Source organism: Triticum dicoccoides, chromosome 1A (genome assembly GCF_002162155.2).
Source record: "Triticum dicoccoides isolate Atlit2015 ecotype Zavitan chromosome 1A, WEW_v2.0, whole genome shotgun sequence".
Lineage (NCBI taxonomy): Eukaryota > Viridiplantae > Streptophyta > Magnoliopsida > Poales > Poaceae > Triticum > Triticum dicoccoides.
Genome location: NC_041380.1, coordinates 398,498,677 through 398,523,098, shown reverse-complemented (window position 1 = coordinate 398,523,098; position 24,422 = coordinate 398,498,677).

Below are 24,422 nucleotides of genomic sequence, written 5' to 3'. Positions count from 1 at the left end.
AGCATCTTCATCTTCCTCCTCGTCTTCGGGGGAGGAGTGCGTCGCGGAGTTATCGGACGATGAGTCCGATAACACCTGGCATCAGGAACTCTTTCGGGTTCCCTTGGCCTTCTTGGTCTTCTCCGGCACCTTGTAAGGAGCCGGAGTCAGCATCTCCGTCAGGAGATCGTCCGCGGTGTCTTCGGGCAGAGGGGCTGGACAGTTAATCTGCCCCGATGTCTCCACCCAGTCCTGTCAAAGGCATGGAGCTCAGACCCCGCACATGGTTAAGATAGGGGAAGTAAATATCCTACCAGATGTATAGAACTCACCGAATGCGCTAGGCACTTCGCGCTTAGCCTGCGGTCCTCAGTGAGAGAGGGAGGGACCTCGGCACCCTTGAACAGCACCCTCTAGACGTCCTTGTGTGTCGTGTCGAAGAGCTCGCTCAGAGTCTAGTGCTGGGACGGGTCGAACTCCCACAAGTTGAAATCCTGTTGTTGACACAGGAGGATCCGGCGGATGAGCATGACCCGGACTATGTTGACAATCTTGAGCTTCTTGCTTGCCATATTCCGGATACATTTATGGAGTCTGTCCAGCTCCACCGATGAACCCCAGGATAGGCCCTTCTCTTTCCAGGAGGTGAGCATCGTGGGGATTCCGGATCGAAACTCGGGGGCCGCCACCCAGTTGGTGTCGCGCGGCTCGGTGATGTAGAACCACGTCGATTGCCACCCCTTTATGGCCTCCACAAAGGAGCCTTCAAGCCATATAACATTGGGCATCTTGCCCACCATGGCTCCGACGCATTCTACTTGTTGGCCCCCCACCACCTTCGGCTTGATATTGAAGGTCTTCAGCCACAGGCCGAAGTGGGGCCGGATGCGGAGGAAAGCCTCACACACGATGATGAACGCCGAAATGTTGAGGATGAAGTTCGGGGCCAGATCATGGAAGTCCAGCCCGTAGTAGAACATGAGACCGTGGACGATTGAATGGAGGGGAAACCCCGGTCCGCGGAGGAAGTGGTGGAGGAAAACTACCCTCTCGTGGGGTTCCGGGGTAGGAACGATCTGCCCCGCAGCGGGCAGCCGATGCGCGATATTCGCGGCTAAGTATCCGGCTCTGCGCAGCTTCTTGATGTGTCCCTCTGTAACGGAGGAAGCCATCGATTTGCCTCCCGCTCCGGACATGTTTGGAGAAGGTTGAGAGGAAGGATGTGGACTTGGGCATTGGAGCTCGAGTGCGCAAGAACGGATGAGCAAGGAGGAAGAAGGCGTGGGTAGAGAAAGGTTAAACCTTATCTCTTTATAAGGGCAGCTGAAACTATGCGCCCCCACTAGCCTGGTAAAACTCACTCATCCCCCAAGCGCCGTAATTGGTGGCGCGGTTGGGTTACCCACGCCCGTATTGATGAGAATCCCATAATAAGGGGGACACGATCTCTGCATTAACAAGACGTGTCAAGAAACTGCCTCGCGTTATGTGCGGGGCTAGTTAAAGGAAACGGTTCGAATAATCACTAGGCCATGGCATAATGTCATGTTGCCAAACGTGTCAGCAGATTAGATTTGTGGAAATATTATTCTCTCTACGGTGGTATGTGGAACTTATTTTGTAGGGTCGGACACTATCCTTGTATTCAAATTTTTCTGTGGTGTATTCGGAGGAGGAACCCGCCTTGCAATGCCGAAGACAACACTGCACGCCGGACTCATCGTCATTGAAGCCTAGTTCAGCGGCTACTAAGGGTCCTGGATTAGGGGGTCTCCAGACAGCCGGACTATATCCTTTGGCCGGACTGTTGGACTATGAAGATATAAGATTGAAGACTTCGTCTCATGTCCGGATAGGACTCTACTTGGCGTGGAAGGCAAGCTAGGCAATACAGACATGTATATGTCCTCCTTTGTAACCGACCTTGTGTAACCCTAACCCCCTCCGGTGTCTATATAAACCGGAGGGTTTTAGTCCGTAGGACAACATACAATCATACCATAGGCTAGCTTCTAGGGTTTAGCCTCTCCGATCTCATGGTAGATCAACTCTTGTAATACTCATATCATCAAGAATAAATCAAACAGGATGTAGGGTTTTACCTCCATCAAGAGGGCCTGAACCTGGGTAAAACATCGTGTCCCCTGCCTCCTGTTACCATCCGCCTTAGACGCACAGTTCGGGACCCTCTACTCGAGATCCGCCTGTTTTGACACCGACATGCCTATTTAAAGAGAATAGATCTCAGATCCATTCCAAATCCTACGAAAAAAATCCTCAGAGCTTGCGGAGCAGAACCACCCCAACATGGCTAGCGCCCCCAGCTCTTCCTCTCGTCCCCACAACTCCCAAAAGGGTGATTAGGAGAGATGTTTTATATCTCATAGTTAGCTGGTGAAGCTGCAAACACAGGGCTTTCTTCCTCCCACAGATTTAGTCCCCGTACGAGCAGGGATGACATCCTTCAATGGCGAGGCTCAAGCGGAGAACTTCCCCAATCCATCTAGGGGAACGATTATGCTTCATGCCCTTCTTGTTGAGAGGTGTCGGATTTCCAATCCATCCCTTCTTCCGAGGTCTGCTGGAGTATTATGGCCTCCAACTGCACAATCTCACTCCCGCCTCCATCCTGCATATTGCGGGTTATGTCGCCCTTGCGAGCTATTCCTGGGCTGCGAGGCCCATTTTGATTTATGGAGAAGACTATTCTGCCTCGTCCCTCGTAATCAAGGAGGGTCAATATTCAAAGTGGGGAGAGCTGAAGTGTGGCGTATCGATGGAACCGGATACCTGTCCGACACGCAGAAGAAGGCTTCCGAAGAGTGGCCTTTCAAATGGTTCTATATTGACGACGTCGCTCTTCCCGACCCAGTCCGAATGGGCCTCCCCAAATTTTCAAGTGATCCATTAAAGAAACGCCATAGCCGGCGTCCTCGGAGCCTCAAGGAAGAGGATAGCGCAGAGGTTAGTGAGCTTCTGGGCAAGATTAAGATGCTTGCCCAGTCCGGATTGTCAATAATCGAGGTAATGGCGATATCCATAGCGCGGGGGGTCCAACCACTCCAATACAGAGGGCTTCCCATGTGGCACCACAACGGGGAAGACGATGCCTCACGCTGCGGTCGGAAGGGCCCAAAGACCCCCGCTGCTCTGGCCAAAATATTGGCCGAACTATATAAAGGGGAGAAGGAGGAGTTCACCCGTCTCCAATGTCGAGACGGATTTTCCATGTATAATCCTCCTAGCTGGGTAAGCTCTAGCCCCACCATTTTACTCCTCTCCCTGAATTATTTTTGACGGACAGTATCCTATCCACTCACAACAGGAATGGCGAAAGGCTCTTGAGGGGATCCATGACCCTGCCCCTCAGCCGGAGGGTCACAACCGGGATCTTGAACCTGGATATGAAGAAGATCTGGACATATTTGTGGAGCTCGAGGATGGAATATTCTATCAGACGAGCTATGATGGTACATAAGTACCTATCATCGCCGATTACCCCGGCCTCCTTCCTGCTTCGCATGTAAGTAATTTAAAAGGCACTTTTCTTCGAAAGGGTTCCCTTACTATACCTCACCCACCATACTATTCTGTGTTCCAAAGGGGAGGCGCTCAGCATCACAACATGCACCAGAAGCGTCTCCGAGGAGAGCAGCGCCCGCACCTAGAACATATAGTCTTCACATCCGAACAAAATGAACGAATGCATTCCTCTTGAAATGGTCACATATCCATAAATTGAGAAGCCACGTAGAATTAAGGTAGAGAAATAAATCAACAAGGTACGGATCAAGAACGAATAATCGGTAAGAAATCCCAATCTCAAACCAATATCCATGGAAGAAAAACTAGAGCTACTAGAATTCCCACCTATGAAACTCCCGAACCTTTCCGGTTATGCAATCAGGTGTTGGGGATATAGGGGAAGCATAATATCTCACCCAAACTAGCAAATCCTACATCCAGCTGTATCCATCCTTCAACACATAACCAAGAAACCTTCGGAAACCATCTACCTCAACCTTCGAAAAGCATCCGTTATAAAAGTTATGGCGATACTCCCGAACTCCCGCCCCAGTACTGGGTGACGTCGAGGTTATCTCACCAACGAACTGCATAAAAGAGATTTTCGATGTCGGCGTACTAAACTCAGGTATTCCAGAACTGCAACGATAAAATTATGATGACAACACCTCAGAGCTCAACTCCCCGGGACACTTCCACTAAACCCCTGACAGGAGGCACCAAGACTATGTTCTCATCATAAAACCATCGGAACGATTCCAAGATACCCGCGTGATCCTAAAAAAAATTTAGTGAAATTTGAGAAGAGAAGAGTCAAAACTCTACGTCAGGATGCCTTACCAGAGCGATGAGGAGACTGGGAAGTAAAAAGAATTCCTAATCTCTCCGATATATAATTCCTAAAAGACTCAAAACATTTTTCTAGACACAACTCGACCGCTAAAAACGATCAAGCAATGGGGCTCCTAAGGTCGGGGAAGGCTCTGATTACCAACTTGTAACGCCCTCGATGCGGCTATAGCTCCCACGTGTCGAGGCACGACTTAGAGACATAACCGCATTGAAAGCAATGTCGCAAGTTAGGCAATCATCACAACATCCCATGTAGTATATAGAATAAAAGGGGAGATACATAGTTGGCTTACACTCGCCACGTCACATCAGAGTACAAAAATAACATTACATCATCCAAACACTCATGGCCCGACTACGGCGCCAAAATAAAAGAGAACCCAACATGCGACACGGTCCCAATCACCCCCAACTGGTCACCACTACTGATCATCGGGAAAGGAAACGTAGTATCCTTGAGAGTCCTCGTCGAACTCCCACTTGAGCTCGTACTCGTCACCTGGAGCGGAAACACCTGGACCTGCATCTGGAGTTATAGTATATGTGAGCCACAGGGACTCAGCAATCTCACACCCTCGCGATCAAGACTATTTGAGCTTATAGGTAAGGCAAGGTAAAATATGAGTGGAGCTGCAGCAAGCGACTAGCAAGTATGGTGGCTAACTTATTCGCAAAAGAGAGCGAGAAGAGGAGGCTAAGCACGAGCGAGAAACTAGAGAGCAACCTACGCAAACATTACTCCAACACTGTGTCCACTTCCCGGACTCCGCCGAGAAGAGGCCATCACGGTAACACACTCGGTTGATTCATTTTAATTAATTAAGGTTCAAGTTATCTACAACCGGACATTAACAAATTCCCATCTGCCCATAACCGCGGGCACGGCTTTCGAAAGTTCAATCCCTGCAGGGGAGTCCCAACTTAGCCCATGACAAGCTCTCACGGTCAACGAAGGAATAGACCTCCACCCGAGACACACCGATCAGACTCGGTATCCCAGTACAACAAGACATTTCGACAGGTTAAAACAAGTCCAGCAACACCGCCCGAATGTGCCGACAAATCCCGATAGGAGCTGCACATATCTCTTTCTCAGGGCACACTCAGATTCTCCAAACTTCTGGTAGGCCAGCCCAGAGTTGCCCCTGGTAGCCACCGGCGGCTGACGGTTTGGACCAACACTCAGAGGAGCACTGGCCCGGGGGGTTGAAATAAGATGACCCTTGAGTTTGCAGAACCCAAGGAAAGGAAAAGGCTAGGTGGCAAATGGTAAAACCAAGGTTGGACATTCCTGGAAAAGCTTTAATCAGGGCGAACTATCAAGGGGTTCCCATTATAACCCAACCACGTAAGGAACGCAAAATCCGGGAACATAACACCGATATGACGGAAACTAGGGCGGCAAGAGTGGAACAAAACACTAGGCGAGAGGCCGAGCCTTCCACCCTTTACCAAGTATATAGATGCATTAAGATAACAAGGCAATATAATGATATCCCAACAAGTAAATAAAAGATGTTCCAACAAGGAAAGGCCTCCAATCTTCACCTGCAACTAGCAACGCTATAAGAGGGGCTGAGCAAAGCGGTAACATAGCTAATCAACGGTTTGCTAGGACAATGGTGGGTTAGAGGTTTGACATGGCAATTTGGGAGGCTTTCAAGCAAGTGGTAGTCATCATAGCAATGGCATAGCAAAAGAGCGAGCAAACTAGCATAGCAAAGATAGTAGTGATTTCGAGGGTATGATCATCTTGCCTGCACAGTTGTCAAAATTGACTGGATCCTCAAAAGCAAACTCAACAGGCTCCTCATTAGCGAACTCGTCTCCCGGCTCTACCCAAACAAGACAAACAAGCAACAAGGACACAATCAACCACGTGCAAGAACAAGCAATATGATGAAATGATGATATGCTATGCGGGGTGCGATGCGGGATGCAAAATGCAAGATATGACAGGAAATGCATAAACCTGGCCTCAACTTGGAAATCCAAGTGTGCCACTGGAAAGATGAGATGAAATCGCTTGAAAACGATATAAAGAACGCCGGAATCGGAGTTACGGTTTGGAAATGGCAAGCGATTCAAAAATGACACCGGTCTGCGATTTACAGCAAGTAGGCATCTAAATGCAATGAAATGAACATGCTACAGCCACCAAACATGACAACAAAATACATGGCAGGGATGCACACAAGATGCTTAACAAAAGTCTAGCACTGAGCCACGGCCAATTCATCCATTAACAGGTTCAAACAAGCATGGCAAAAACGCAAATGGTAAAACAGATCTCAGACTTAGTGAAATTAACACTTGTCTGGAATTTCAGATCATATAGCCCTCTTCGGAGCAACAAAACAACATGCTACAGGACCTGAACATGACAAAGAAAGATATGGCATGGAGCTACTCAACAAGCTTAACAAAAGTCCCTTAGTGACCTCGAGCCAAAAGGGATCACAAAATATACTAACAAGCTCACGAACATAGCAAAAACATAATCAGTTTCCATACTTAGTGAAAACTGGGACATGCTGAAACATAACTCATGAAGGCATGTAAACGAGCTCGATGCACTCACTACGGTGCAAGTCATGGCAAGGAAAGCATACATCCATTAAGAAGGCACAAAATGCTAGCTAGACATGGCAAGAACAATGGCATAGCATGCACGGATCAACTACAATAGCATCGGCAAAATCGCAAACGAGTTGACGATCTGCCCAGATTCACAACGAAGCAAAAGTAGAGCTCGATTGACTAAAGCTAGGATGCTCCATAATTGCAAACAAAGGCACGGATGGATAGAGCACTACAAGATTAACAAAACTCCTTTACTGATCATCCTCAAAAGAGGCACGGATCACTAGGAAACAGCACGAACATAAGGCATCATGAACTAAACAATCCCAGGACTTAGTGAAATCTCTAAGTCCCTGAAAATAGATTTACCGGGTGCCTCACTTTGCAAGCTTGCACAAGTCACCACACACATCACAAAAATGCATGGGTTGCACCTCTGGAAAGATAACAAAATCCTTAACAAAACATATGTAGGAATCACAGGCATATCATGCACACAACAATCATGGCAAAAATGACAAAAGTCTAAGATGAACTAGCAGATCTGACAATTAACTCATGAAGCCTCCTTCTAACAGCATTTCGGGCATCAAGATGAGCTCAAATGAAAATGATGCAATGGAATGAAATGATATACTCTCTGAGACGAACATTTTTATATGCTATATGCCCAAATCGGAGCTATGGATGCGGAGATATCACAGGTCAAAGTTTGCATAAAAATTAGGGTTCCGGGGAGAAAAAGTCAACCGAGGGGATTTTCCAGATCCAGTGCGGTTCCCGATGCACTCGCCGGAGTCTCGCCGGAGTCCGGCCGGAGTAGGGCATGGAGGAGGCGGCTGAGCTCTCCGGAGCCGGATCCTGCCACGGGTACGCGGGGAGGCGAGGTGGGACGAGACGGCGGCGGACGGATGGAGGCGAGCGGCGGCGGACGGAGGCAAGCGGCGCTCCTCTCCAGCGAGGTCGCGCGGCGATCGGAGCAGGCGCGGCGGAGGGCGGCGCGGTATGGCGGCGTCGGGCGCGAGGGAGGCGTGGAGTCGGGCGGCGGCGAATCGATGTGGGCCGCGGGGGCCTGAGGCGGGCCGACCGGGCCTCGGGCGGCACGGCGAACTGGGGACCCGCCCGGGACACGTGGCGCGCCCTGGTTCGTCGCGGGCGGCGGTGACTTGTCTGGCCGGCACGGACGTGTCCGGCGTGGCGCGGAGATCTTTTTTTTAGGGCTGGACGGGGAGAGATCCGGATTTGGAATGGGGGTGTTTAAATAGGCATAGAGGAAGCTAGGAGAGTCCAAATGAGGTGCGGTTTTCGGCCACGCGATCGTGATCAAATGCTCTAGGTGATGGAGCAGAGTTTGGTGGGTTTTGGGCCAAATTGGAGGGGTGTTGGGCTGCAACACACACGAGGCCTTTTCAGTCCCTCGGTTAACCGTTGGAGTATCAAACGAAGTCCAAATGATACGAAACTTGACAGGCGGTCTACTGGTAGTAAACCAAGGCCGCATGGCAAGTCTCGGTCCAATCCAGAAATGTTTAAACCCCACACACGAAAGAAAGCTGGAAATGACCACCGGAGGAGAACGAAGCGCCGGAATGCAAAACGGACAATGGGGAAAATGCTCGAATGCATGAGATGAACACGTATGCAAATGCAATGCACATGATGACATGATATGAGATGCATGACAACGAGAACAACACCCGGAGACAAAGACCCGAACCCGAGAAATAAATATAACTTAACGCCGGAAACGGCAAGAGTTGGAGTACAAATTGGGAAAGTTATATCCGGGGCGTTACAACACTCCACCACTACGAAAGGATCTCGTCCCGAGATCTAGGACTGAAAGAACGCCGGGTACTCAGAACGGAGGTGATCCTCGCATTCCCAGGTAGCTTCACGGTCGGAATGGTGTGACCACTTGACTTTGAGAAATTTGATTGACTTGTTGCGGGTCTTGCGTTCAATCTCTTCAAGAATAGCAACTGGGTGCTCACAATAAGAGAGATCTTCTTGGAGCTCAATGTCCTCGAAGTTGACGGTGCGGTCAGGAGTCTTGAAGCACTTCCGAAGCTGAGAGACATGGAACACGTCATGTACATTTGCAAAGTTTGAAGGAAGCTCGAGTTGATAGGCGAGGTCGCCTATCTTGCTGACAACCTTGAAAGGTCCCACGTATCTGGGGGCAAGCTTCCCTTTGATACCGAAGCGACGAGTACCTTTCATAGGAGAGACACGGAGGTAAACATGATCTCCGATCTCGAAAGCCAAATCATGGTGCTTACTATCATAGTAGCTCTTCTGACGGGATTGGGCTGCTTTGAGGTTATCACGAATGACTTTGCACATTTCTTCTGCTTCTGTGATTAAGTCATTACCCAAAAGCTGACGTTCACCGGTTTTGGACCAGTTGAGAGGGGTACGGCACTTCCTGCCATACAGAATTTCAAAAGGGGCCTTGCCCGAACTTGCTTGAAAACTGTAGTTGTAGGAGAATTCAGCATAAGGAAGACAATCCTCCCACTTCATGCCGAAGGAGATCACACAAGCCCTGAGCATATCTTCAAGAATCTGGTTGACACGCTCGACTTGACCGCTTGTTTGAGGATGGAAAGCTGTGCTGAAGCAGATGTTAGTGCCCATGGCCTTCTGAAAAGAATCCCAAAACTTCGAGGTAAAGATGCTGCCACGGTCTGAAGAGATCACTTGAGGAATACCATGCAGAGAGACAATACGAGAGGTATAGACTTCCGCCAATTGAGCTGCAGAGATCGACTCTTTGATAGGCAGAAAGTGAGCCACTTTGGTGAGTTTGTCGATGACAACGAATATAGCATCATTGCCACGCTTGGACTTAGGAAACCCAGTCACGAAGTCCATTTCAATGTGGTCAAACTTCCATTCTGGAATGGCAAGAGGTTGGAGAAGACCTGCTGGCCTTTGGTGTTCTGCCTTCACTCTTCTGCAGACATCACATTCATTCACGAATTGAGCGATCTCGCGCTTCATTCGAGTCCACCAATAAGCTTGCTTAAGGTCCTGATACATCTTCATGCTCCCAGGGTGGATGGAGAGGAGAGAATTGTGAGCCTCGTTCATGATCACTTTACGAAGTTCACCTTTGGGCACAACAATACGATCCTCGAAGAAGAGAGTGTCCTTGTCATCAAGGCGGTAGCACTTGTACTTGGACTGACTCTTGGCAATCCCAATCTTCACCTTTTTCACCATAGCATCAAGAAGCTGGGCTTGGCGAATCTGGTCTTCTAAGGTAGGAGAGACTTGAAGGTTGGCGAGGAATCCTTGAGGAACAACTTGCAGATTAAGTTTGCGGAAAGCTTCACAAAGCTCGGGTTGATAAGGCTAAGAATCAGACTATTGCAGTAAGCCTTCCTGCTCAAAGCGTCAGCAATCACATTGGCCTTGCCTGGAGTATACTCGATACTCGGATTATACTCTTGAATCATTTCAACCCATCGAGTTTGCCTGAGGTTGAGATTAGGCTGGGTGAAGACGTACTTGAGACTCTTGTGATCAGTGAAAATGTCCACTTTTCTTCCCAATAGAAGATGTCTCCAAATCAAAAGAGCATGCACAACTGCCGCCAACTCGAGATCATGAGTGGGGTAGTTCTTCTCATTAGGCTTCAACTGGCGAGATGTATAAGCAACAACTTTCTTCTCTTGCATCAATACTGCGCCAAGACCTTGGAGAGAGGCATCACAAAAGACCTCGTACGGCTTGGATTCATCAGGCGGAGTCAGAACTGGAGCAGTGATCAATTTCTCTTTCAAAGTGTTGAAAGAAATGTCACACTCCGGAGACCAAACGTACTTGACGTGCTTCTGGAGAAGATTAGAGAGAGGCTTCGCAATCTTGGAAAAGTTTTCAACGAATCTTCGGCAATAGCTTGCGAGACCGAGAAAACTGCGGAGTTGCTTCACGTTCTAAGGAGGTTCCCAATTCACAATTGCAGACACCTTCTCAGGATTCACGGCAATGCCCTTGGCAGAGATGATATGACCAAGATAAAGAACCTCATCGAGCCAAAATTCACACTTGGAGAACTTGGCGTAGAACTGATGTTCTCTGAGCTTGTCGAGAACCAAACGCAAGTGCTTGGCATGATCTTCCTTGTTCTTGGAGAAAACCAGAATGTCGTCGAGATAGACCAAAACGAAGTCATTGGTGTGGGCATTGAAGATGAAGTTCATCATGCGAGAGAACGTCGAAGGAGCGTTGGCAAGGCCAAAAGACATGACAGTGTATTCATATGAACCAAAGCTTGTTCTAAATGTTGTCTTGGGAATATCTTCTTCACGAATGCAAATCTGGTGATAACCCATACGGAGATCAAGCTTGGAGAATACTTGGGCACCTTTGAGTTGTTTGAACAGCTCATTGATGTTGGGAAGTGGGTATTTGTTCTTGATGGTCTTCTTGTTCACTGGACGGTAATCAACATAAAGTCGGTCCGTTCCATCCTTCTTCTTCACAAAAAGAACACCACAACCCCACGGAGAAGAACTAGGCCGGATAAGACCCATTTTCTCTTGCATATCGAGTTGCTTCTTCAGTTCTTTCAACTCTTCAGGTCCGAGCTTGTAAAGACGTTTGCACACAGGTTCCGTGCCAGGCTCAAGTTCAATAACGAATTCAACTGGCCGGTGCGGAGGCATTCCTGGGAGCTCTTCTGGAAAGACGTCTTGATATTCGCAAACGACTGGAATTTGAGAGATGGCATCTAATTCACCCTTCTCATTGAGAGAAAACAGACAGATGGTATTATCCCGAGCGGCAAAGACAATTACATCCTCAGACGAATGAGTTAATTGAATCTGCCTGGCTGCACAATCAAGCTGAGCCTTGTTCTTAGAAAGCCAATCCATGTCGAGAATAAGATCAATATCCAAGTTACCAAGAACCATTAGAGAAGCCAGAAACTTGAAATCACCCATCATGATAGAAATATCCGGAATCTCGTGATTAGCAAGCAAACATTTACCCGGAGAGACGACTGCTAACGGTTTATGCATAACTTGGGAGGTCAACTCATGCTTAGATGCAAAAGATTTCGAGATGAAGCAATGCGATGCACCAGTGTCAAAAAGAACTTTTGCAGGTATATCATTAACAGGAAGGTTACCCATGATCACATCTGACGAGTCCTCTGCCTGAGCTGCATTCATCAAATTGACCTTGGCATGCTTGGGGTTATGCTTGACCACAGCTGTACTTGCCGATCTGACAGGAGGAGGAGGAGGAGGAGGAAGACGCCTCTGGTTGAGACACTTGTTGGCATAGTGACCCTTCTATTGGCACTTGTTGCACGTGACCTCTGAAAGCGGACGGTGATACGGAGCACTCGATCTTAGAGCTTGAGACGAAGTCTTGTTCTGAAAGCCAGGGTTGGGTGGGTGGGAAGAACCACTGCCACCTTTACTCTTCTACTGATACGGCTGACGGAACGGAGGAGGAGGAAGCCAAAACTTCTGCTGCTTGGCCACTTGAGTAGAGGAAGAAGGAGTAACATCTCTGACTCGCTTCCTGGAAGCATCACACCTCAACTGAGCAGCCTCTTGCTTCAGTGCCATGTTGTAGAACTCATCGTACCTCAAGGGCTCAAAGAGAACAAGAGCGAGCTGAATATCTTCTCTGAGACCACCCCTGAACTGGTATATCATGCTCTTTCATCAGGCACGTCCTGCTTGTCAAAGCGGGCAAGCTTCTGGAACAACTTGTTGTAGTCATAGACAGACAAAGAGCCTTGCTTCAAATTGCGGAATTCCTCACGCTTACTTTCAACCACGCTCTGGGGAATATGATGAGCTCGGAAATCTCGACGGAAATCATCCCAAGTGATAACACGTCCACCTCTGGAGTCCTTGTACTGCTGGAACCATTCTGCAGCTTGATCTTTGAGTTGGAAGGAAGCGAACTTAACAAAGTCCTCAGGCCTGACGTTACTGCACTCGAAATGCTTGCACAGATCCACAAGCCAATCATCAGCATCGGTTGCCTCAACACAATTGCTGAAAGTCTTTGGCCCGTTAGCAAGGAACTGGTTGAGTGTAGCAAAGTGACTCTGATTGCTGCCTTGATTCCCTTGACTGCCTTGATTGCGCTCTTGAAGAATTTGCATGATCAGCTGTGTGTTTGCATTGGTTGCGGCCATCACAGTTTGCCATGCCTCTGGAGGAGGTGGGAGTGGTGGCGGATCAGGATTTGGAGTCATGCGCGTTGGAGGAGCCATCCTGAAGAGGTTGACCACCATTAGCACATTGACAGATAAATATTGAAGCTGAATCCAACAGAATGAAAAATGCAACATATAGTCTTCACATCCGAACAAAATGAACGAATGCATTCCTCTTGAAATGGTCACATATCCATAAATTGAGAAGCCACGTAGAATTAAGGTAGAGAAATAAATCAACAAGGTACGGATCAAGAACGAATAATCGGTAAGATATCCCAATCTCAAACCAATATCCATGGAAGAAAAACTAGAGCTACTAGAATTCCCACCTATGAAACTCCCGAACCTTTCCGGTTATGCAATCAGGTGTTGAGGATACAGGGGAAGCATAATATCTCACCCAAACTAGCAAATCCTACATCCAGCTGTATCCATCCTTCAACACATAACCAAGAAACCTTCGGAAACCATCTACCTCAACCTTCGAAAAGCATCCGTTATAAAAGTTATGGCGATACTCCCGAACTCCCGCCCCAGTACTGGGTGACGTCGAGGTTATCTCACCAACGAACTGCATAAAAGAGATTTTTGATGTCGGCGTACTAAACTCAGGTATTCCAGAACTGCAACGATAAAATTATGATGACAACACCTCAGAGCTCAACTCCCCGGGACACTTCCACTAAACCCCTGATAGGAGGCACCAAGACAATGTTCTCATCATAAAACCATCGGAATGATTCCAAGATACCCGTGTGATCCTAAAAAAAAATTTAGTGAAATTTGAGAAGAGAAGAGTCAAAACTCTACGTCAGGATGCCTTACCAAAGCGATGAGGAGACTGGGAAGTAAAAAAGAATTCCTAATCTCTCCGATATATAATTTCTAAAAGACTCAAAACATTTTTCTAGACACAACTCGGCTGCTAAAAACGATCAAGCAATGGGGCTCCTAAGGTTGGGGAAGGCTCTGATACCAACTTGTAACACCCTCGATGCGGCTATAGCTCCCACGTGTCGAGGCACGACTTAGAGACATAACCGCATTGAAAGCAATGTCGCAAGTTAGGCAATCATCACAACATCATGTAGTATATAGAATAAAAGTGGAGATACATAGTTGGCTTACACTCGCCACATCACATCAGAGTACAAAAATAACATTACATCATCCAAACACTCATGGCCGACTACGGCGCCAAAATAAAAGAGAACCCAACATGCGACATGGTCCCAATCACCCCCAACTGGGCACCACTACTGATCATCGGGAAAGGAAACGTAGTATCGTTGAGAGTCCTCATCGAACTCCCACTTGAGCTCGTACTCGTCACCTGGAGCGGAAACACCTGGACCTGCATCTGGAGTTATAGTATATGTGAGCCACAGGGACTCAGCAATCTCACACCCTCGCGATCAAGACTATTTGAGCTTATAGGTAAGGCAAGGTAAAATATGAGTGGAGCTGCAGCAAGCGACTAGCAAGTATGGTGGCTAACTTATTCGCAAAAGAGAGCGAGAAGAGGAGGCTAAGCACGAGCGAGAAACTAGAGAGCAACCTGCGCAAACATTACTCCAACACCGTGTCCACTTCCCGGACTCCGCCGAGAAGAGGCCATCACGGTAACACACTCGGTTGATTCATTTTAATTAATTAAGGTTCAAGTTATCTACAACCGGACATTAACAAATTCCCATCTGCCCATAACCGCGGGCACGGCTTTCGAAAGTTCAATCCCTGCAGGGGAGTCCCAACTTAGCCCATGACAAGCTCTCACGGTCAACGAAGGAATAGACCTCCACCCGAGACACACCGATCAGACTCGGTATCCCAGTACAACAAGACATTTCGACAGGTTAAAACAAGTCCTGCAACACCGCCCGAATGTGCCGACAAATCCCGATAGGAGCTGCACATATCTCTTTCTCAGGGCACACTCAGATTCTCCAAACTTTCAGTAGGCCAGCCCAGAGTTGCCCCTGGTAGCCACCGGCGGCTGACGGTTTGGACCAACACTCAGAGGAGCACTGGCCCGGGGGGGTTAAAATAAGATGACCCTTGAGTCTGCAGAACCCAAGGGAAGGAAAAGGCTAGGTGGAAAATGGTAAAACCAAGGTTGGGCATTGCTGGAAAAGCTTTAATCAAGGCGAACTATCAAGGGGTTCCCATTATAACCCAACCGCGTAAGGAACGCAAAATTCGGGAACATAACACCGATATGACGGAAACTAGGGCGGCAAGAGTGGAACAAAACACTAGGCGAGAGGCCGTGCCTTCCACCCTTTACCAAGTATATAGATGCATTAAGATAACAAGGCAATATAATGATATCCCAACAAGTAAATAAAAGATGTTCCAACAAGGAACGGCCTCCAATCTTCACCTGCAACTAGCAACGCTATAAGAGGGGCTGAGCAAAGCGGTAACATAACCAATCAACGGTTTGCTAGGACAATGGTGGGTCAGAGGTTTGACATGGCAATTTGGGTGGCTTTCAAGCAAGTGGTAGTCATCGTAGCAATGGCATAGCAAAAGAGCGAGCAAACTAGCATAGCAAAGATAGTAGTGATTTCGAGGGTATGATCATCTTGCCTACATAGTTGTCAGAATTGACTGGATCCTCAAAAGCAAACTCAACGGGCTCCTCGTTAGCGAACTCGTCTCCCAGCTCTATCCAAACAAGACAAACAAGCAACAAGGACACAATCAACCACGTGCAAGAACAAGCAATATGATGAAATGATGATATGCTATGCGAGATGCGATGTGGGATGCAAAATGCAAGATATGACAGGAAATGCATAAACCTGGCCTCAACTTGGAAATCCAAGTGTGCCACTGGAACGATGAGATGAAATCGCTTGAAAACGATATAAAGAACACCGGATTCAGAGTTACGGTTTGGAAATGGCAAGCGATTCAAAAATGACATCGGTCCGCGATTTACAGCAAGTAGGCATCTAAATGCAATGAAATGAACATGCTACAGCCACCAAACATGACAACAAAATACATGGCAGGGATGCACACAAGATGCTTAACAAAAGTCTAGCACTGAGCCACGGCCAATTCATCCATTAACAGGTTCAAACAAGCATGGCAAAACGCAAATGGTAAAACAGATCTCAGACTTGGTGAAATTAACACTTGTCTGGAATTTCAGATCGTATAGCCCTTTTCGGAGCAACAAAACAACATGCTACAGGACCTGAACATGACAAAGAAAGATATGGCATGGAGCTACTCAACAAGATTAACAAAAGTCCCTTAGTGACCTTGAGCCGAAAGGGATCACAACATATACTAACAAGCTCACGAACATAGCAAAAACATAATCAGTTTCCAGACTTAGTGAAAACAAGGACATGCTGAAACATAACTCACGAAGGCATGTAAACGAGCTCGATGCACTCACTACGGTGCAAGTCATGGCAAGGCAAGCATACATCCATTAAGAAGGCACAAAATGCTAGCTAGACATGGCAAGAACAATGGCATAGCATGCACGGATCAACTACAATAGCATCGGCAAAATCGCAAACGAGTTGACGATCTGCCCAGATTCACAATGAAGCAAAAGTAGAGCTCGATTGACTCAAGCTAGGGTGCTCCATAATTGCAAACAAAGGCATGCATGGATAGAGCACTACAAGATTAACAAAACTCCTTTACTGATCATCCTCAAAAGAGGCACGGATCACTAGGAAACAGTACGAACATAAGGCATCATGAACTAAACAATCCCATGACTTAGTGAAATCTCTAAGTCCCTGAAAACAGATTTACCGGGTGCCTCACTTTGCAAGCTTGCACAAGTCACCACACACATCACAAAAATGCATGGGTTGCACCTCTGGAAAGATAACAAAATCCTTAACAAAACATATGTAGGAATCACAGGCATATCATGCACACAACAATCATGGCAAAAATGACAAAAGTCTAAGATGAACTAGCAGATCTGACAATTAACTCACGAAGCCTCCTTCTAACAGCATTTCGGGCATAAAGATGAGCTCAAATGAAAATGATGCAATGGGATGAAATGATGTACGCTCTGAGGCGAACATTTTGATATGCTATATGCCCAAATTGGAGCTACGGATGCGGAGATATCACAGGTCAAAGTTTGCATAAAAATTAGGGTTCCGGGGAGAAAAAGTCAACCGAGGGGATTTTCCAGATCCAGATCCAGCGCGGTTCCCGATGCACTCACCGGAGTCTCGCCGAAGTCCGGCCGGAGTAGGGCGTGGAGGAGGCGGCTGAGCTCTCCGGAGCCGGATCCGGCCACGGGAACGCGGGGCGGCGAGGTAGGACGAGACGGCGGCGGCAGACGGAGGCGAGCGGCGGCGGACGGAGGCGAGCGGCGCTCCTCTTCGGCGAGGTCGCGCGGCGACCGGAGCAGGCGCGGCGGAGGGAGGCGCGGTACGGCGGCGTCGGGCGCGAGGGAGGCGTGGAGTCGGGCGGCGGCGAATTGATGTGGGCCGCGGGGGCCTGAGGCGGGCCGGCCGGGCCTCGGGCGACGCGGCGAACTGGGGACCCGCCTGGGACACGTGGCGCGCCCTGGTTCGTCGCGGGGGCGGCGACTTGTCCGGCCGGCACGGACGTGTCCGGCGCGGCGCGGAGATCTTTTTTTTTAGGGTTGGACGGGGAGAGATCCGGATTTGGAATGGGAGGTGTTTAAATAGGCATAGAGGGAGCTAGGAGAGTCCAAATGAGGTGCGGTTTTCGGCCACGCGATCGTGATCGAACGCTCTAGGTGATGGAGCAGAGTTTGGTGGGTTTTGGGCCAAATTGGAGGGGTGTTGGGCTGCAACACACACGAGGCCTTTTCGGTCCCTCGGTTAACCGTTGGAGTATCAAACAAAGTCCAAATGATACGAAACTTGACAGGCGGTCTACCGGTAGTAAACTAAGGCCGCATGGCAAGTCTTGGTCCAATCCGGAAATGTTTAAACCCCACACACGAAAGAAAACTAGAAATGACCACCGGAGGAGAACGAAGCGCCGGAATGCAAAACGGACAACGGGGAAAATGCTCGAATGCATGAGATGAACACGTATGCAAATGCAATGCACATGATGACATGATATGAGATGCATGACAACGAGAACAACACCGGGAGACAAAGACCCGAACCCGAGAAATAAATATAACTTAAGCCGGAAACGGCAAGAGTTGGAGTACAAATTGGGAAAGTTATATCCGGGGCGTTACAACGTGCCTCCACTAGTCAGGTTCCGGACCCTGCCCAACGGGCGGGGGCTAACACGGGAGTGGCGCCGAACTGTCCTTCCATGGAGGGTTCAAACGATATGTCCGTATCGAACTCTGATGTGGAGAGCGTTTTCGTGGTTCTAAGTCTGATAGTAGAATGGGGGTAGGAATGTAGAGGCAAGATCCTAGCTATGGAGGAGTTGTACACGCGAGTTTTATGAGTTCAGGCCCTTCTCGGAGGAAGTAACAGCCCTACGTCTCGGAGCCTGGGGGAGGTCGACTGGATTATATGCATGTGTGTTATAGGGGGTGCGAACCCTTGTCCCTGAGGAGGGGGTGGCTTATATAGAGTTCGCCAGACCCCTCCAGCCCTCAGTTACAAAGGGTTTAAGGTACATAAAGATGGGGATGTTACTGATAACGCCTGCAATAAAGATACATAATGACTATTAAAGCTATGACTTAATTCCCGACCGTTGCGGAGTGGAGTGGCTCTGATCTTCTGGTAGTCGAGTGATTGTCCATACGGTCGAGTGTATTCGAGACTGTCGAGTGAAACATATCTTCATGGTCGAGTGGAAGATGATTTTTCTTCGAATGCTTCTGGCTCCTTTAGAGATGTCCTTGGGGAGGGTATCTTGGACAGATCCATGACCCTACCCTAGGTACATAGCTTCATCATTAGCCCCTGAATGGATCAGGGTTTGAGTGAGGAAGGAGTTGAGAACACTTCCGACTCATTTTTCGTGCTATGAGTATATATTGTTTTGGATCAATGAACTGAGGTGATGACACAACTTATTTTTCATCGCCTTGATCCATTCTTTGTTTCTGTCGAGTGAACTTTTATTGAAGAGTTCCGAGTGATGATGCGGAGGATGTCTTCCGTCTGTCAAGTTGTTCTGCTGTCCGTGGATTTCACGAGATTCAAATTTTGGGAAGCGCGCCGGGCGGGGGAGGCCGCGGTAAACGGGACGGATTAGGCAGGTCGCCTTGATCCCCACGCCACCTTTTTCGCCACGTATCATGCGCGCGACTGTTGCGGGATTTGATAAAATCGTCCGGGCCTACAAGTCAGTCACTCGGAAGCGTCCTTATAAAGGCACCGGACTGGGCTTTTGAACAGTGCGCCCTCATTCTCCTTCTTCTTCCTCAGATTTCTCCACTGCGCCTGCTTCCGCTCTCGGCGTCGTAGCCCCGCTCGGACTCGATTCGCTGCCATGGGGAAGGAGAAGACGGTGGCATTGGAGCATGCAAAGAAGGCGACGGTGAAGGCGAAAGGGAAGAAGACTAGCCGGGGCGGATCTTCGTCGAGGACCGGCCTGCCGCCTGGCTGGATCCAGGGCGACTAGATCCGCTAGACAATCAGTTAAGGCGACATTGACGACCTAGTTGAGGGGGGACTGATCCCTCACCAATCAGCGCAGCTCCCGGGGAACGAGACCGAGCCGCAGCCGCAGGAGGGTGAGTGCGTCCTTCTCGCCACTCATGTCGACCGCAGGTTTTCTTTGCCTCCCCACCCTTTCTTTCATGGTTTCTTGAACTTCTTCAGGGCTCAACTCCACCACTTTACTCCAAACACCATCGTGTATCTCGCTGCTTTCATGTCCATGTGCGAGAATTTCTTGGGCTGCCGACCGCACTGGGGTCTCTTCAAGACATATTCACGTGCCACTCCCAGACGGTCAAGAAGGCCAACCCGAGTGACGAGAGGACGCAGGTGATACAGATGTGCGGGGGCTTGGAATTCAAATGAGGAACAAGAGCACCTTCCCAGCTATGATCCTTCCTGACTCGGTCCGGGGCTGGCAGTCGACCTGGTTTTACTACAAGGACTAGCCGACCCCGGGTCAGTCGACTAGACTTCCCCCCCTTTTTCTTGGCTCGAGTGAAGAAGCCCTCCTCCTTGAGGGTGATCCCGGAAGAGAAGGCGCAGGTGAAGGAGTTGGTCGAGTGGGTCGTCCAACTTGTCCATGACGGAGTGACTTGTATGGACCTGTTGGAGGTCTTTCTCAGTCGACGCATCCAACCACTCCAAACCTGTGACCATTCAATGTGGATGTACTCGGTACTCGAGGATTCCACTCGGATCCACCCGGAGGACGTTAGTGAAGACACGATGGAGAAGTGGCTGAGAGGAATCACCAGCAACAAAGATAATCCCCAGGGGTCTAGGAGGGTGATTCCATTCGACCATTTGCGCCAGCCGGAACAGGTATGATTCTGCATTGTCAAGTATCTTCTTGATTCACTGTGTAACATCTTGTTGACGGTCGATTGTATTTCTTTTGTTCATTGTCTTTTCAGGCTCTTATTGATATGTACTCGATGCCCAATGGAGTGCAGGAGCAAAATGTCGAGGAAGGGGCGAGCGGGGGCGAGAGTGGCGAGTGGCACTCGGATGCAGAGGAGGACGAGGAGAGCGACGACTCGAGTGATGAAGAAGAGGTCGACTCGCCTCCTCGAAGAGAGAGGAGGTCCAAGCATGCTCACGACCCGGCGAGCACCCCTGACCTGGCTGCCGCACCGACTGGGCAATCTTCGAAGCGCCCTCGGACGTCTTCCCCGATGCCGACTGAGAAGGTATCGAAATAGCTCAAGACTGCACCGCCTCCTGCACCGAAAGCATTGAAGGCCACCTCCTCTAAACCACCGAAGGCTTTGCCCAGAATCAAAGTGACCATCCCCACCATCTCCGGGTAATCATCTGACCCGATCTTTTGGCCGACTCGAGCAACAGAACATAACCGACTGAATGTTGACATTTGCAGTGCTGCTGCATCTGGAACTTCTTCCTACCAATACCGAGACGAGGAAATGGAAGACGCGGTTACCTCCAACCCATGTAAAACTCTCATGATCTTGTTCTTGATTATTTGGTCGATTAAATTCTGGCGATTCACTTGGGGGGGATTGATTTATTTGCAGCCCCACCCAACGTCATTGATATTCCGGATGATGATGAAGATGTGGCCCCTAGGCCCAGAAAGAACAAAAAAGTGGCAGCTGGCAAGACGTCTTAGCAGGGACCAATGACAACACTAACCGTCCGGCAATCTAAAGACGCAGGTGGGGCCTCTGTAACTTTCGCTATCCCATTGTCGAGTGAGCGCCCTGCACCGTCGATTGTACCGGTGTTTCCTTCAATCGTCCAACCTCATGCTTCAGAGCTCCAAGCTGCCGCACCTGGGTCATCTACCCCCTTCTTCACCAACTACCATGTTTCGAAAAACCAGTCGGACGCGGCTGCGGAGGCCATCCGTCAGGCTAACGTGATGATGGAGCGGATGAAGACGGTGCATGAGAACAGCCAGGCTGCTTACGATGCCAGCGCGGCTCTTCGGGCCAATGTCCAGGTAAGTAGACTTTCGACTGACCTTGTTCTATTAGGATATGCTACCTGAAATATTTTCTTTCATACAATCTCTTATTGTTTGTGTCGAATCTATACACCCACTGGATGTTTTGTTGTCTCTAGCACTTGCGCTCTTCCACTCGGCCTGGTCGAGTGGGATTAGCGTGCCCCCACTGGGTGTAGTCTCCGAGACCGCAGTTGACTGCGGGCAGTTGACTGGGATTTGAGTACTTTTTACTTTCTTTTCTTCCACTCGATCCGGGCGGACCGGTCGAGTGGGATCTGAACCAGTGGGGGCACGTCAAGTGCGCCCACTGGGTGTAGTCCCCGGGACCGCGGTCGACTGCTGGCAGTCGGCCGGGGTTTGGATATTTTTTTTTACTCGACCCAGGCGGACCGGTCGAGCGAGATCTGAATCAGTGGGGGCACACCAAGTGCACCCACTGGGTGTAGTCCCCGAGACCGTAGTCGACTGCGAGCAGTCGACTAGGGTCTGAGTAAACTTTTAAGTTTTATTCACTCGGAAGTAAATAATCTTTGATCTTGTCGATTGACACGTCTTTTACCTTCTGAAGAAATCGTGTACTCTCATTTCTAAGTTTGCCGAATTTGAGGAGAAGCAGAGGCAACTCAACCTCGACTTGGAGCTGGCCCAACAATAGTTGAAGAAAGCTCAAGATGAAGCTGCTGGTATGGAAGGTAACTCCTGTCGACTGTTCACGTTGATCGTCTTTTAAGATATTTCTTCGATCTCTTGTTCGATCCGATTGCTTATTTTGCAAAGAAAATGAGGTTGGCTCTGGAGAAGAAGGACTTGGACCTTGCAGCTGCGCAGAAGGAAGCTCAAGATAAGGCTGCCCTTGCAGACCAGAAGCTGGCTTCGGTCGAAGTGTTGGAATGAGAGGTAAACAAGCTGAAGTCCTCTCTCAATGAGTCCAAACGAGAGGTAACTCGTCTGAAGAAGGATAAGATTGCTCTGAATGAGAAGCTGGAGTCCGCGGTTCGTAAGAGAAATGACACGGAAGCCTATCTGAGAACTCTTGCCAAGAAGCTCTATCTTATGCTGGAAGGTACTCCTTTTAATCCAACTGCTTTACTGCTTGCAAGTTAATCATGTCCAGTCGACTCACTAACTCTTTGACTACAGAATTCTGCCAAAACTTTGACGAGGAAACTAGACGGATCGAGACGGGTTTAGGCCCTATCATTTCTCCGGTCAGTGATGAGGCTGCCATGAATGTGCTTCGACTGGAATCCCGTGTCGCCAGCATCACAAGTTACCTCGCTCGTTTGAAGGTGGCAGTTTCACGGATCGACTCATCACTCTGGCCAAGGGAAACGCTTCAAAATGACCTCGAATCTCTGATGACTCGGCTCAATGAGATTCCTGGTCGAGTGCTAGAGTGGAAGAAGTCCTCTGCCAGGTGTGGTGCTGACATGGCGTTGTCCTTGGTAAGGGTCCACTGCAAGGAAGCTCGTGAAGACAAGCTGGCAGCGATCAAGGTCGCCAACACCAAAAGGCACGACTTCCAATACTTTATGGAGACTTTCATCGCTGCTGCCACTCGAATTGCAGATGGAATCGACTTGGACGAATTCGTCGAGCCCGCCAGCCCTCCTCCTGCCGAGTGAACAAACTATGAGATTTAAACCTGTTTTAAATTTGCCCCGGAATGCCGAGTGGTTGTTGTAACCATTAAACTCCTTTGGGCTTGATGCTCGAATACTTTTGATTTATCGCTTGGAACTTTAGGATTTATCCGAACTGCTTTTGAGTATGCTTGCGATTGCTTTTGGAATCTGCTCCCTATTTGGAATGACCTTCGTGTTTGAGATGCAGCCTTGAAATGGAGACTTCAATCGAACTGTGCTTTGTCGTCCTTGCGGACAAGGATGGAACACACGTTGTATCCGTGGCGTAGCTCAAAGTAGAAGGTTGCAGTCGACCTGCGCCTCGTCGTCCTTGCAGACAAGGATGGAGTGTACGTCGTATTTGTGGCGTGGCTCGAAGAAGAAGGTTGCAGTCGACCTGCGCCTCGTCGTCCTTGCGGACAAGGATGGAGCGCATGTTGTATTTGTGGCGTAGCTCGGAGAAGAGGGCCGCGGTCGACCTGCACCTCGTCGCCCTTGTGGGTAGGGATGGAACGTATGTTGTACTTGTGGTGCAGCTCCTAGGGAAAGGATTGCAGTCGACTTGCACCTCGTCATCCTTGCGGATGGAGATGGAGCGCATGTTGTATTTGTGGCATAGCTTGGAGAAGAAGGCCGCGGTCGATCTGCACCTTGTCGCCCTTGCGGGTAAGGATGGAGCATACGTTGTATTTGTGGCGCAGCTCCAAAGGAGAAGGTTGTAGTCGACCAGCACCTCGTCGTCCTTGCAGATGAGGGCAGATTTTAAACCTTAAGCGAGTATTGGACTGCAGCTAAGCCTCCGAGTGGGAGGATTGCTCACCACTCGGTAGAATTTACAAACTTAGGCGAGTACTGGACTGCAGCTAAGCCGCCGAGTGGGAGGGTTGTTCACCAATCGGTAGGATTTTACAAACTTAGGCGAGTACTGGACTGCAGCTAAGCCCCCGAGTGGGAGGATTGCTCACCACTCGGTAGGATTTTTTAAACTTAGGCGAGTACTGGACTGCAGCTAAGCCCCCGAGTGGGAGGGTTGCTCACCACTCGGTAGGATTTTTTAAACTTAGGCGAGTACTGGACTGCAG